Consider the following 13,514-nt stretch of genomic DNA (forward strand, 5'->3'; position numbering starts at 1 on the left):
ATTACCTAGTGTCAAAGTGCATGGTGCAATATTCCCCCAACCCCATCTCAAGCTCCAGGGAATGAAGTCCTCTTCGTTACAGCTACTTAGCATCAAGTTATCACATATCACTCATTAAGATAAGCAGCAGAAATCACAAAATAAGCCAGCAACAATATTCCCACATGTAGCAGGTAACAGCGGCAACGTCATATTGTACAGGGGTTTCATTTCAAACTTAAATTATGAGCCTGAATTGTATTGTCATGCTGGGTAAATATTAGAAAGAAAGTTGTCACGAGTTGAGGAAAGGAGATGGACCCAGATGCAGAGATGTTTAACAAAAAACGTATTTAATGTAAAAGGAACTAAACTAAACTCTAACCAAAAACACAAGGAAGCTTACGAGAGGGGTTCAAAGCGAAGAGGCTCAGGACAAGGCATGACAGGAACACAGCACCATGGATAACACCGGGTAGATTAACAAACAATCCGACAAAGGGAAAGACAGATGCTTATATAAACAGGGAAGGCAGGGGTAATTGGCCACAGGTGCAACACATGAGTTAGACAATCACCAAGACAGGAAATGAAGACAGAAACAACCCACAAGGAACAGAGAATATAAAACAGGAAACAGAAACCGAGTGCACACATGAAAATAACTTAAAAACAAGAGATTTAACAGTTTTACAGAAAACACTTCACAAAATCTAAACTGTCAGATCGTAACAGAACCCCCCCCCAAGGGCCGGATACTAGACGGCCCAAAAAAATAACCACGAAACGAGACGGGCGGGAGGAGGGGGGAACCTGAGGAGGGAATCCGGGACTTAGACAGAGTCCCGGCAGAGTTCAGATGCTCGGGAGGGTGGCGCCGTGGCCGCTCAAGGGCAGAGTTCTGAGGCTCGGGAGGGTGGCGCCTTGGCCACTCAGGGACAGAGTTCTGAGGCCCCTGAGGGCGGAGCCGTGGCCGCACAGGGACAGAGTTCTGAGGCTCGGGAGGGCGGCGCCCTGGCCGCTCAGGGACAGAGTTCTGAGGCTCGGGAGGGCGGCGCCTTGGCCGCTCTGGGAAAAGCTTCAACCTCAGCCCCGGCCATGAAGGTCTCCGATGCCGGAACCAGAGTGGCGTCTGCCAGGACCCTCCAGCACGGGACAGGGACTGGAGCAGGCACCGCGAGGACCTCCGATTCCGGAACCAGAATGGCGTCTGCCGGGACCCTCCGGCGCGGGACAGGGACTGGCGCTGGGGCTGGAGCAGGTGCTGCAAGGACCTCTGACGCCTGCAGAGGAGAGACGCCCGCCGGAAGCCTCCGCCGCGGAGCAGGGACTGGAGCCGACGCCGGGGTGAGGACCTCTGACGTCAGAAGAGGAGAGACGTCAGACGGGAACCTCCGCCATGGACCAGGGACTGGAGCCAATGCCGGTGTGAGGATCTCTGACGCCAAAACACAGGGGACGTCAGCCGAGAGCCTCCGGCGCAGAGCAGGCACTGGAGCAGGGACTGAAGAAAGGGCTGGAGCCAACGCCGGTGTGAGGATCTACGACGCCGAAACTCAGGGGACGTCAGTCGAGAGCCTCCGGCGCGGAGCAGGCACTGGAGCCAATGCCGGTGTAAGGATCTCCGACGCCGAAACACAGGGGACGTCAGCCGAGAGCCTCCGGCGCGGAGCAGGCACTATAGATGTGGCGTCTGCCGGGGCCCTCCGGTGTGAGACAGGAGCTGCGACCCAGTTGGGGCTTGAGCCCAGTCAAAACTCAGTCAGGGCTGGAGGTGGCTGGGGCCTCTGATTAGACTGCTGAAGGGAGAGGCTCCTGCTGTGGATGCCCCCCCTCCACCGTCTACCCCCACACCAGAACCTTTTTGGAGGCTGCGGGGTCCTCCCAGAGCCAGACGGGGTCCCTCAAAAGGGTTTGAGCGTCCCCACTCCAGCTCCGACATCAAATCAAAATAATAAAGCCTTTAAAAAAATAAACTAACCTCTGCTGGGTCCATTGTTTGGTCGGATTGTACTGTCACGGGTTGAGGAAAGGAGATGGACCCAGACGCAGAGATGTTTAACAAAAAACGTATTTAATGTAAAAGGAACTAAACTAAACTCTAACTAACCAAAAACACAAGGAAGCGTATGAGAGGGGTTCAAAGTGAAGAGGCTCAGGACAGGAACACAGCACAGCACCATGGATGACAGAGGGTAGATGAACAAACAATCCGACAAGGACAAAGGGACAGACAGAGGCTTATATACACAGGGAAGGCAGGGGTAATTGGCCACAGGTGCAACACGGAGTTAGAAAGACAATCAACAAGACAGGAAGTGAAGACAGAAACAACCCACAATGAACAGAGAATACAAGATAAAACAGGAAACAGAAACCGAGTGCACACATGAAAACAACTTAAAAACCCAAAACAGAGATCTAACAGTTTTACAGAAAACACTTCACAAAATCTAAACTGTCAGATCGTTACAAAAGTGAGATATGACTTACCTCAGTCAATGTCAGAGTGCAATAGCAACTGTCTTAAACTTGAACAGTATTTAAGGCAATCAACAGCCAATCAGAGGTCTCAAAATTGTCCAATCAGATTCATCCTGTTGTCACGGCAACAATGGAGGTATTGAAGGAGTGTCACTGTCAATCCAAATCATCCTCTTTTTCAAATCTTAGATTCTGGTTGCTATGATGATAGAACCACCTACTGATGAGGAAGTTTGGTTTCTTAATATTATTCCATTTCCCCCAAATATGTTTTTATTCTCTTGTATACGTCATTGTGACCTGCCTGCTAATGTAATGTGACGCGGACGAGATTACGCGTCTCAGTTCTCGCGAGAACACACAGCAGTTGAATTTGAAAGTAGGCGGCTTCCCCGCGCGAAGCAGAGCAGAGGAGAAGAAAAGGAGAAGAACCTCTTTGAAAACAGAGTAAGTTCACTCCTCTCTGTGCAACACAATGTTTTCTTCAATGTTAGGATTTAAGAAGATGTGACGTCTCTCTGGGAAACCGTATCCCACACGACTGGTGTTGGGGTAGAGACCCAGAGTGATGACCATGGGGTAGAGTCCTAACAAAGACCAATGAAAACTGAGTCCTGGAGGCCATGCTGAAACCAGTTTTAGAGTTTTTCACATTCCAATCAACCCTATAAGTTGTCCTCTAAGCGGGGGAGCATTCTCCAACAGGTCCAGGAGGACCCCCCCATTGTGCTGTGGGGTAAAGTGAGAAAGTGTCTCACTTTACCCCACCATGAAGCACTAGTTAAGTTTAGTCTTAAACATATTTTAGTGTCAAATTACATTACATTACAATACATATTTTTAATGTCATTAACATTGTAATGTCATTAACATTATCCGTGGTTGGCAGCATATTGCAATCAGTGGTTGTGTCATCTCGATGCACAATAATTATAATTAATTTCCAAAAAAAGAGAAAAATAATTTGGAAATTCATTTCTCTTTGAAATTTTTATTTTTTCATTCCACGGTACCTTTGCCAAGCTGGTATACTATTGCCTTGTGTATCCATGGTTGGCTGCTTATTGCATATTAGTGGTTGTGTCATCCCAATGCACAATAATTATAATACATTTTTTAAAGAGAAAAATAATTTTGGAAATTTGTTTCTCTTTGACTCATTGTGTCTTCTCTCGACCACTGTCCTACCTAGAAAAGACAATCAACTCCACTTGCATCCTTCCTCCACTTGTTATATAAATAGCTTCCTACCTCAGCCCTGGGTCCCCACAGAGAAAAGGGTGGCCTGTCCTATGACACAGATAAGTACTATGAACCAGGGGGATCCGTCTATCTGAGACTATCTTTACATTTTAATTTTGCATATAGCCTATTACACTAGAAACAAGGTGTACAATTTAGGTGTAAGCAGAGAGTACTCTGCAGAGTTTAAGATGGACTATTTCCTTCTGTTGGAGCAACACGTATCACTGTAGCCTAAATAACCCAAAATTAGGAAATGTATATAGATCTGATCAATAGTGAGGAAGAAATAACCTTTTAAAAATTTAATTAAAATATATAATACAGTTAATTTATTGTTTTTAAATGTGCGATTAATGCCCACTTTTCTTCCTGTAATTTCCAAATCCGCCAGTGGGTTTACTCATTGTTGGTTCCAGCTTGCTGCTCCAGGCCAGGGGAGAACAGATGTTCTGGTCCTCATATTATAACATGGGAGAAAAGGCATGACGAGGCCACTCGTCTGAGAGGAAGCTGTTCCAAAAGTCAAATGATTCATCCGATCCAGCCCGAGCCATTTGTCTGTGTCAGAGTTTATGCGACACTTCCAAACACTTTGCCTAGCCCCCCAACTTTTGCTGTCTCCCACCCTTGAGAGGCAAATCAATCAAGCTTCGCCATGCAGGAAAGTGCTGAAATAAAGTGACAATGAAGTGGAATGAGTGAAAGCAGGATTGATAGCAATAAGAGGATTTGGGACAGCTTGTGAGGAATATTCTGGTGTGCTGTGTTTTGGGTATAGAGTCGCACACTCCAATCCACACTGCTGAATAGGAGGTATGCAGATAAATGGAGTCAAAGCAATGTAATCATATATTCGGGCCCATGGAAGCAGTCGCTGGCACTGGTCTGATGGACGATTGCCTATCTATATTTCTAGGAGCTAGAAAGACAAAGGTCTGCTGCATAACATAATCGATCATCTTTCCTCTGTGCTTTCAGGGCAAGATGGAGGTCCTGACAAACTCAGAATACAGACTGAAGTTTTGTTCTTAATCACAATCAGGGTCAAGATGACTTGAACTGACTTGTTTAATCTGTTTACATGTGGAGAAATATTAGACAAGCAGCAATACAATAAACAAGCCACAATATTACATTTTATTTAATCTCGGCATAGCTATTGTCCCTGCAGCACATGCATAAAAATATATCCGCTCTGTATGATAAACAGGCTGCTGCTGGCTTATTAGTTTTACATCAAAGCACAGATGGATGATGAAATAGTCGTAGGATGTGAAGATTATCACCCGTCATTCTGCCGATGACATGTCCTGTTCATTCAAGCAAAAGGAAAAAAAGAGGGCATCAACACTGAAGGGCACATTAGAAAATCTGTAGTAGTGCTTTCTTGGCCGGCTTTGTCAGTGGTCATGGCAGTCCTTGAACACCATTTGATAGACTTGGACATCTGGACCAATGTCAAAGAGGACTTGGCAACGTAGGTACTGTTCAAAGGTGAAACAAATACATTTCTGGCTGTTGTTCAGGCATCTAATTTCCTAGAGAAACACAAGCATCTGTTATCAAATCCATTTTTCAGATTGGTAGAAGCTGATGGGAACTTCAGAGAGTAAGTGCACTCTAAACTCTGCAGGGATGTTTTGTCAGGGTCTGAGATTTTAGCCAAGATTTTTTTCAGTAATGTTAATGATTACTTTGATGCCAACCAGAGCGGAGGGAGTAATATGAACTTGGAAGTGGGTGAAAGTGGGTAAGACATAGAACCGTCCACACCGTTTTCTACACCTTATGCACAATCTGTGTTTCTGACAAAAAAAAGCTCAGCAATCATCCGTCTCCTTCCCTCCGCTTACCGACTTCTATCTGCATGACTTTTGCCTATGATTTCAAATAGTTATTAGCAGACGGCTCCTCAATGTGAGCCTCTGAAAAAAAAAAAATGGATGAAACATATGGTATCACAGTGGGATTCTGGGTAATCTACCTGCTTTCATAGTGATCACTCTGCATGACAATGCCAGGAGAGTTGAGGAAGCTGAGATGAACACAATGTGTTGTTTAAACATAGCGATCGTTGATGAAAACTGTGACCTCTGACTAGGCCTGCCTGAGTCGGACAACTCTATGGACATCTGTAAACATAAAGTATACATCTTATTACCCTTTGCTATTAAAATCAATATTGTTCAATGTGAATAACATTTTAAAATGAAATCACCCTCTATCATACTGTAAAATGTTAGTTGTTAATTATTACCAAGTAGGTTATGTTTCTGTCCCTATCAATGTGGAAATCCAGTTGTTGAATAATCCTGCTGACAATGAACTTAAAAGCTAATGTAATGTGACGCGGACGAGATTACGCGTCTCAGTTCTCGCGAGAACACACAGCAGTTGAATTTGAAAGTAGGCGGCTTCCCCGCGCGAAGCAGAGCAGAGGAGAAGAAAAGGAGAAGAACCTCTTTGAAAACAGAGTAAGTTCACTCCTCTCTGTGCAACACAATGTTTTCTTCAATGTTAGGATTTAAGAAGATGTGACGTCTCTCTGGGAAACCGTATCCCACACGACTGGTGTTGGGGTAGAGACCCAGAGTGATGACCATGGGGTAGAGTCCTAACAAAGACCAATGAAAACTGAGTCCTGGAGGCCATGCTGAAACCAGTTTTAGAGTTTTTCACATTCCAATCAACCCTATAAGTTGTCCTCTAAGCGGGGGAGCATTCTCCAACAGGTCCAGGAGGACCCCCCCATTGTGCTGTGGGGTAAAGTGAGAAAGTGTCTCACTTTACCCCACCATGAAGCACTAGTTAAGTTTAGTCTTAAACATATTTTAGTGTCAAATTACATTACATTACAATACATATTTTTAATGTCATTAACATTGTAATGTCATTAACATTATCCGTGGTTGGCAGCATATTGCAATCAGTGGTTTTGAATAATCCTGCTGACAATGAACTTGGAAGAATGGGTCATGGACCAAGAACCAGTTTATTTCAAGCTCTTTAACATTGTAGGACTTGAGTTGGTTGTGTGACATTTCATAGGGAATAATTCATGGATCTTGATTAGAAGAATCAGGCATTTTTAGGGGCTGATATATATAGAAGTGTGTGCAATTTAAGTGGATTGTTGGTGTCCACTGACTGTTTTTATTAGTTATAAGTTACAAAAAGACAAACCATTGAATTGCTAAGGAATATGATACTATAAGGTAAGGCAAGGAATGGGTAATAAGCAATGAAAGGAAATGAGGGAATGCAGAGGGGAAGATAATCCAGAGTGGGGAAATCCAGGGGAGCGTGTCAGAGGAAAAAGGAGAATCTAGTGTGTCTAATTTGGTGGGCAGGCAGGGTTGGTAGAGAAATGGTCAGGTATTAAAAGCAAGACTTGTAAGGTTTAACTGAAGCACAGGGGAAGACAATGCTCTTGCAGAGGTGCTTACGTACCACTGCAGGTGAGCAGTTGATAGTCAGAGATGAGGATCAGGTGAGAGGAGCGATTGGTGGGATGGAGCAGGAACTGGTGGACAAAAAGTTGTCTGAATACAAACAAGTTGTACATTTGTTTGTAAAAAGTCTCCTGCAGAAAGGATCACACAGGCAAGGTGGAGGCTGTAAGTGAGATGAAATGTGAAGTGTCTGGGCTCTGTGTGGGTTACCTCCTGACCCCAAAAGTGGAGGTGTATGTGAATGTATTGTTCTGTGTCTCTAACATATCGTCTGATAAAGTGTGACTTATAGGCTGCATCCTAAATGTGTTGGATAGGAAATAGTATCATGAATGGTGAGGGTGTCAGTCAGCTGAGTTCTTCAAACAAACAACAAACACACAGTCAAACCAGAGTAGAGCAAAAGGTCACATGGTAAAGTGACATCAGTATCAACTTCTACAAGACATGAATAGACAAGGGGCTCACATGCTAGACAGTGGGTGCACCATAACGTTTGAGCTGTACCCTAGATTGAAATGTCTGCTGTAAGCATGAACTAAGAAGTTATTAAGTTAATTTCCATTACATGCTCAGAAACACACAAACAGTGTTTTGTGTCTTTAATGGAGACATACCTTCCAAAGTGCAGATTTATAGAAACTCAACATTCTCTGTAGCTACTTATTAACTTGGATCGTATAGGAAATTATGTCACGGCTCACTTAGTGACTGCCACTGCTGCTTTTTTTATAAACGGATTTGCAAAGAAACAACAGCAGTGGTGGCTATATATCAGTACCTCTAAATTTGGTCAATCCTAGTCTGAGTTTGATGGTAAATTTAGCAGTAGTGCACTAAATCATCAGCCTCGCTCAATATTGGACCACAGCGTTCTTCTCTAGCGGCCTGGCAAGCTGGCTACAACTTTAACTTTTTGCCATTCATCCTTCTGGTTTAAAGACGACTGCTGAGCCACTACTACCCCTGGCATGGAGATATTTAGTAAAATAAAAGTTGTGTGGATGGAGATTGTATTTATACACGGAATATTGGTGATTACAGGTTAAATCTTCCATGTTAAAACTGTAGTTAGTGTTTCAAACAATAAGTGACAGCCCCAGCTGCTGGAAATTACACTTTGCTCATTAGGGTTTTCACACTGATAACAAACAATGACACAAGACTAGAAGTATGACCTCCACACACTCGGCCTGTGGCTGTGCAGTGGCCTGTGAATCTGTGAATGGAGCAGCTGGGCAGTGTCATACTGAGGTAACAGCTCAACTCAGTGTGGACAATTTTTTTTTGATTTTATTTGGATAAAGATTTAATGACAAGTGGCATTACATAGGCTAATATAATTCCAATTAAAATGCATCGATTTTTATCTGTAATTTAAGACGTGTTTGAGAAGAATGTTTAAATAGAGAGATTTATTCTGCGGATGGGATGAATACAGAAAAAAGGTTTATTACGTTTTGGTCTAAGTTCATCAATCAAAGCATAAATCTTTAAAGCTCTTTAAGGCTTTAAATCACAAAGCATGGCAATAGTGCAGAGGGGATGTGTACACAGTCTATGGGTGTGTACCACAATTTTCAGAAGTGGTAAGTAACTAAATAGCCACATTTATGCATCAATACTCTGTACCGTGCAGGTTAAGATTTCCAGTACTTGTGATCACATATCTCTCAGACGATGTATTTTTGTATTTTGTATGGTCATGCAATACCATATCGACATGTAGAGACTACAGCATTGTTAAACACGTTGTTTTTGTGTTTATACCATTGTTAATTAATATGGTGCTTCATACATTCAAAAGATAACTTGCACGTGAACATAACCAGGCAAGACATTTTCAATGGTACGATGTGGTTGAGAGAAAGTGTTTGAGGACATGTACAGTAAATAAACCAAGAGATGAGGACGATGATAAAAATACACACTTTTAATTGAAAATTGTAAAACATGTTTCAAACTATGCTTAGCTTCGGAAAAATGCTTTCAGTTGCAATTAAATCCATTTAATATACTTGGGTCTTTATTCAGTATTCATTTATAAGGAATATCCCCTGTTGTTCAGGCACCTGGTCAATCTGCACAACTGAATTCCATCCGCTTGTCAACCCGGCAATACAAATTCTCCTGGTCAAAAGAAATATAAAACACAAAAAATGTTGAAATGATAAACGGGAGAGGTTGGTCACGTTGATTTGGCGGATTTTCTGTTCACACCGCACATGTCTGTTATCGGGGGGAAACAAGCAATAACCATCTGTGGCTACATTACCTGCATCAGGCTCGGGTTGGCTTACATTAAACTAAATGCCTTTTTGGTTCAGGTCAGGCTCGGTTAGCTATCTTTCAGGCTCTGTTGGGTTCAGACAAGTAAATTTGCAACCTTGGCTGCTCTCCCTGGACAGAGAGCTGGGTGCAGTGCACACACACCACGTGATCTGGTTGATCTCCTCTGTAGGCTTGTTTTCCACAGTTGATAAGCGACACTAAGATTAACATTCAAGCTGTAGCTTAAATCATTGAACACAGCAAATTATTATAAAATTGCAATAAGAAGAGTATGCTCTGAGAATTTTTTTTAACTTGTTCTTTAAGATAAAAACTAAAACATATTACGTTAATTTGATTCCTACTATGCAAATGTAGGGTTAAATACACTATAACAAATTTTCAGTAGTAAAGTTTGTGTAAATGTGGGTAAACTCTGTCCTGGCATAGGAACTAATCCCAGATAAGAAAACATTGGTGAATTTCAGAATCTTTGTAAGAATTGCATAAGTGGGTTTTAAGAGGAAATTTATTTTGTGTGCATTTGACTTCTGGGGCCTTCATACTACTGGCCTTCTTAGATTCAGTTAAGTATATTCTTTATTAAGCTTCTCTATCAAATTGCTATTGTATCTGCTGTCTTAGGTTAACTAGATTGATAGTTTCAACTGTTTGGTCTCACCTGGAATTGTATGAGACGGGTGCTTCTTTGTTTTTAAATTCTGTCTACTGCTTGTAGTTTCACTCAGGTGAGTGAGAGTTAAATAGGAACCAGCTAAGGTAAAAAAATTGCTTTGTTGTTATTCCAATTCTGTTAAAAAGCATAATTCTATTTTACTTTGTACCTGCTGAGGTAAATAGCCTTTGTCCAGAAACAGTTTCTGTCCAGATAGGACACTTAGCTGAGTGTCCCTGATTAAAGGGACAAGTCTCTCTTGTTATTTTAAACTGTGTTGATGATCTGCTGCTGGGCCATTAACACCACGTGGTGCCTGATTGGCTCATGAGCAGGGGGAGTGGTCAGCACAGCTGAAGCCAGCCATCGTCAACCCTGGTTTAAAACCAGGAATTGTTTGGAGCGTCAGCTTCAGCGTCTGTGAAGACTCATCGTATGGAGACTCGGAGGATAAAGACAAAGGAGTCTTTCGTTGGAGTCTTCGGGGAGGCTGAGTATAAAGCTGCATTTTTATTTTCAATATGTGTATAATTTCTGTGCGCATTTCTAATCGTAGTTACTATAGGCCTTGTACTCGCTCACACCAACACCGTAACCTTTCCTGTCTTATCTATCCAACCCGCTCTACACATACCCAACACCTTGTCACAGGGGGCCTATGGAACTGCCAGTCAGCTACCCGCAAGGCAGACTTCATCTCTGGCTTTGCTACACAGCAATCACTTGACTTCCTTGCTCTCACTGAGACCTGGATTACACCGGACAACACATCCACCCCAGCTGCCCTCTCCACTGCCTTTTCCTTCACCCACACACCAAGACCCACTGGTAGGGGTGGCGGTACAGGTTTACTCATTTCACACAAATGGAGTTTTTCTCTCTACACGCTTCCAATCTTTACTCCAACATCTTTTGAATTTCACGCTGTGACTGTTACTCAACCGGTACAATTAACTATTGTTGTCATCTACCGTCCACCAGGTTCTTTGGGAGATTTTCTGGAGGAATTAGACGTCCTCCTGTCAAACTTCCCAGAAAATGGCCCTGCACTTATCCTTCTGGGTGACTTTAACATCCAGACAGACAAGTCATCTGACCTTTTACTTTTACTGTCTTCTTTCGCTCTCTCACTCAGTCCTTCCCCGCCTACTCACAAAGCTGGTAACCACCTGGACTATATTTTCACCAGAAACTGCTCAACATCTAACCTCACTGTAACCCCACTTCATGTCTCCGACCACTTCTTTATCTCTTATTCTCTCCCATTATCTCGAACTGACAACCTTAACACATCAACAGAGTCGGTACCTGTCCGTCGCAACATTCGTTCCCTCTCTCCTTCCTCTCTAGCCTCCTCTGTTCTATCAGCCCTCCCTTCCACTGACTCTTTCTCACTCATGCATCCTAACTCTGCCACTGACATTCTCCTTTCTACTCTGTCCTCCTCTCTTGACTCTCTGTCCTCTTACGTCACGACAGGTCCGCAAGTCCCTCCCAGCTCCGTGGTTGTCTGACTCGGTACGTGCCGTCAGAGCCACTATGCGATCATCAGAAAGGAAATGGCGGAAATCTAAACACCTGGAGGACCTGCTATCTTATCAGTCTCTTCTCTCCTCTTTTTCTGCCTCCATTTCCACAGCCAAAAGCACTTTTTACCAAACTGCAATTCAAGCCTCATTTTCTAATCCCAAAAAACTCTTCTCCATCTTTTCCAACCTCCTCAACCCTCCCAGTCGCCCTCCTCCTTCCTCTCTTCTACCAAGCCACTTTGTCAACTACTTTACCAAAAAGATAGATGACATACGCTCTTCATTTTCTGATCCTCCTTCTATAACCACACTTCCAACAACTTCATCTTCGTCCCCTTCGCTCTCCTCTTTCACCCCCCTGTCTCCCAATCAAGTTCTGACCTTGGTAACCTCCGCCCGCCCGACCACCTGCCCCCTTGACCCCATCCCTTCTCACATTCTCCAGTCTATTGCCCCTGACCTTCTTCCTTTTCTTACCCATCTAATCAACACTTCCCTGTCAACTGGCTGTTTTCCTAATTCTCTGAAGGAGGCAAGAGTAAATCCTCTCCTGAAGAAACCCACCCTGGACCCGTCTGAAGTAAATAACTACAGACCTGTCTCTCTCCTTCCCTTTGTTTCCAAAATTCTTGAGCGTGCTATCTTTAATCAACTTTCCTCCTATCTTAACCACAATAATCTTCTTGACCCTCACCAGTCTGGTTTCAAGGCAGGTCACTCAACTGAGACTGCCCTCCTTGCTGTCTCTCAGCAGCTTCACACTGCTAGAGCAGCCTCTCTCTCCTCTGTCCTCATCCTTCTAGACCTCTCTGCTGCATTCGACACAGTGAACCACCAGATCCTTATTTCCTCCCTTCAGGACCTCGGTGTCTCAGGCTCTGCTCTCTCCCTGCTCTCTTCCTACCTCAATGAACGCACTTATAGGGTAACTTGGAGAGGGTCTGTGTCTGAACCTTGTTCCCTCACTACTGGGGTCCCTCAAGGTTCTGTCCTAGGTCCTCTCCTCTTCTCTTTGTACACCAACTCCCTCGGCTCTGTCATTCACTCACATGGCTTTTCCTACCATAGCTATGCTGATGACACCCAACTAATCCTGTCTTTTCCCCGATCAGAAACACAGGTAGCAGCACGAATCACTGCCTGTCTGACCAACATCTCTCAGTGGATGTCTCAACACCACCTGAAGATTAACCTTGACAAAACTGAACTTCTTTTCCTTCCAGGGAAAGACTCTCCCATCCACGACCTGACTATTAACTTTGACAACTCTGTGTTAACCCCCACTCCGACGGCTAGGAACCTGGGCGTAACACTCGACAGCCAACTCTCCCTTACTGCCAACATTTCTGCAACAAAACGGTCCTGTAGATTCATGCTGTACAACATCAGGAGAATACGCCCCCTTCTCACTCAGAAGGCGGTGCAGGTTCTGGTCCAGGCTTTGATCATCTCACGTCTAGATTACTGTAACTCGCTCCTGGCAGGTCTACCTGCTACTGCCATCCGACCTTTGCAGCTCATCCAGAATGCAGCAGCTCGACTGTTTTTTAACCAACCTAAATTCACTCACACTACTCCTCTCCTCCGCTCCCTTCACTGGTTACCAGTGGCTGCTCGCATCCGGTTCAAAACACTAGTACTTGCGTACCATGCTGTGAACGGATCCGGTCCAGTCTACATCCAGGACATGGTCAAACGTTACACCCCACCCCGTTCACTCCGCTCTGCTTCGGCCAATCAGCTCGTTGCTCCCTCACTGCGAGCTAAACAATCATCAAAAACACGACTGTTTTCCGTCCTGGCTCCTAAATGGTGGAATGAGCTCCCCATTGACATCCGGACATCAGAAAGTCTACACATCTTCCGCCGAAAACTAAA

The sequence above is a fragment of the Platichthys flesus genome, chromosome 18 (genome assembly GCF_949316205.1).
Source record: "Platichthys flesus chromosome 18, fPlaFle2.1, whole genome shotgun sequence".
Classification (NCBI taxonomy): domain Eukaryota; kingdom Metazoa; phylum Chordata; class Actinopteri; order Pleuronectiformes; family Pleuronectidae; genus Platichthys; species Platichthys flesus.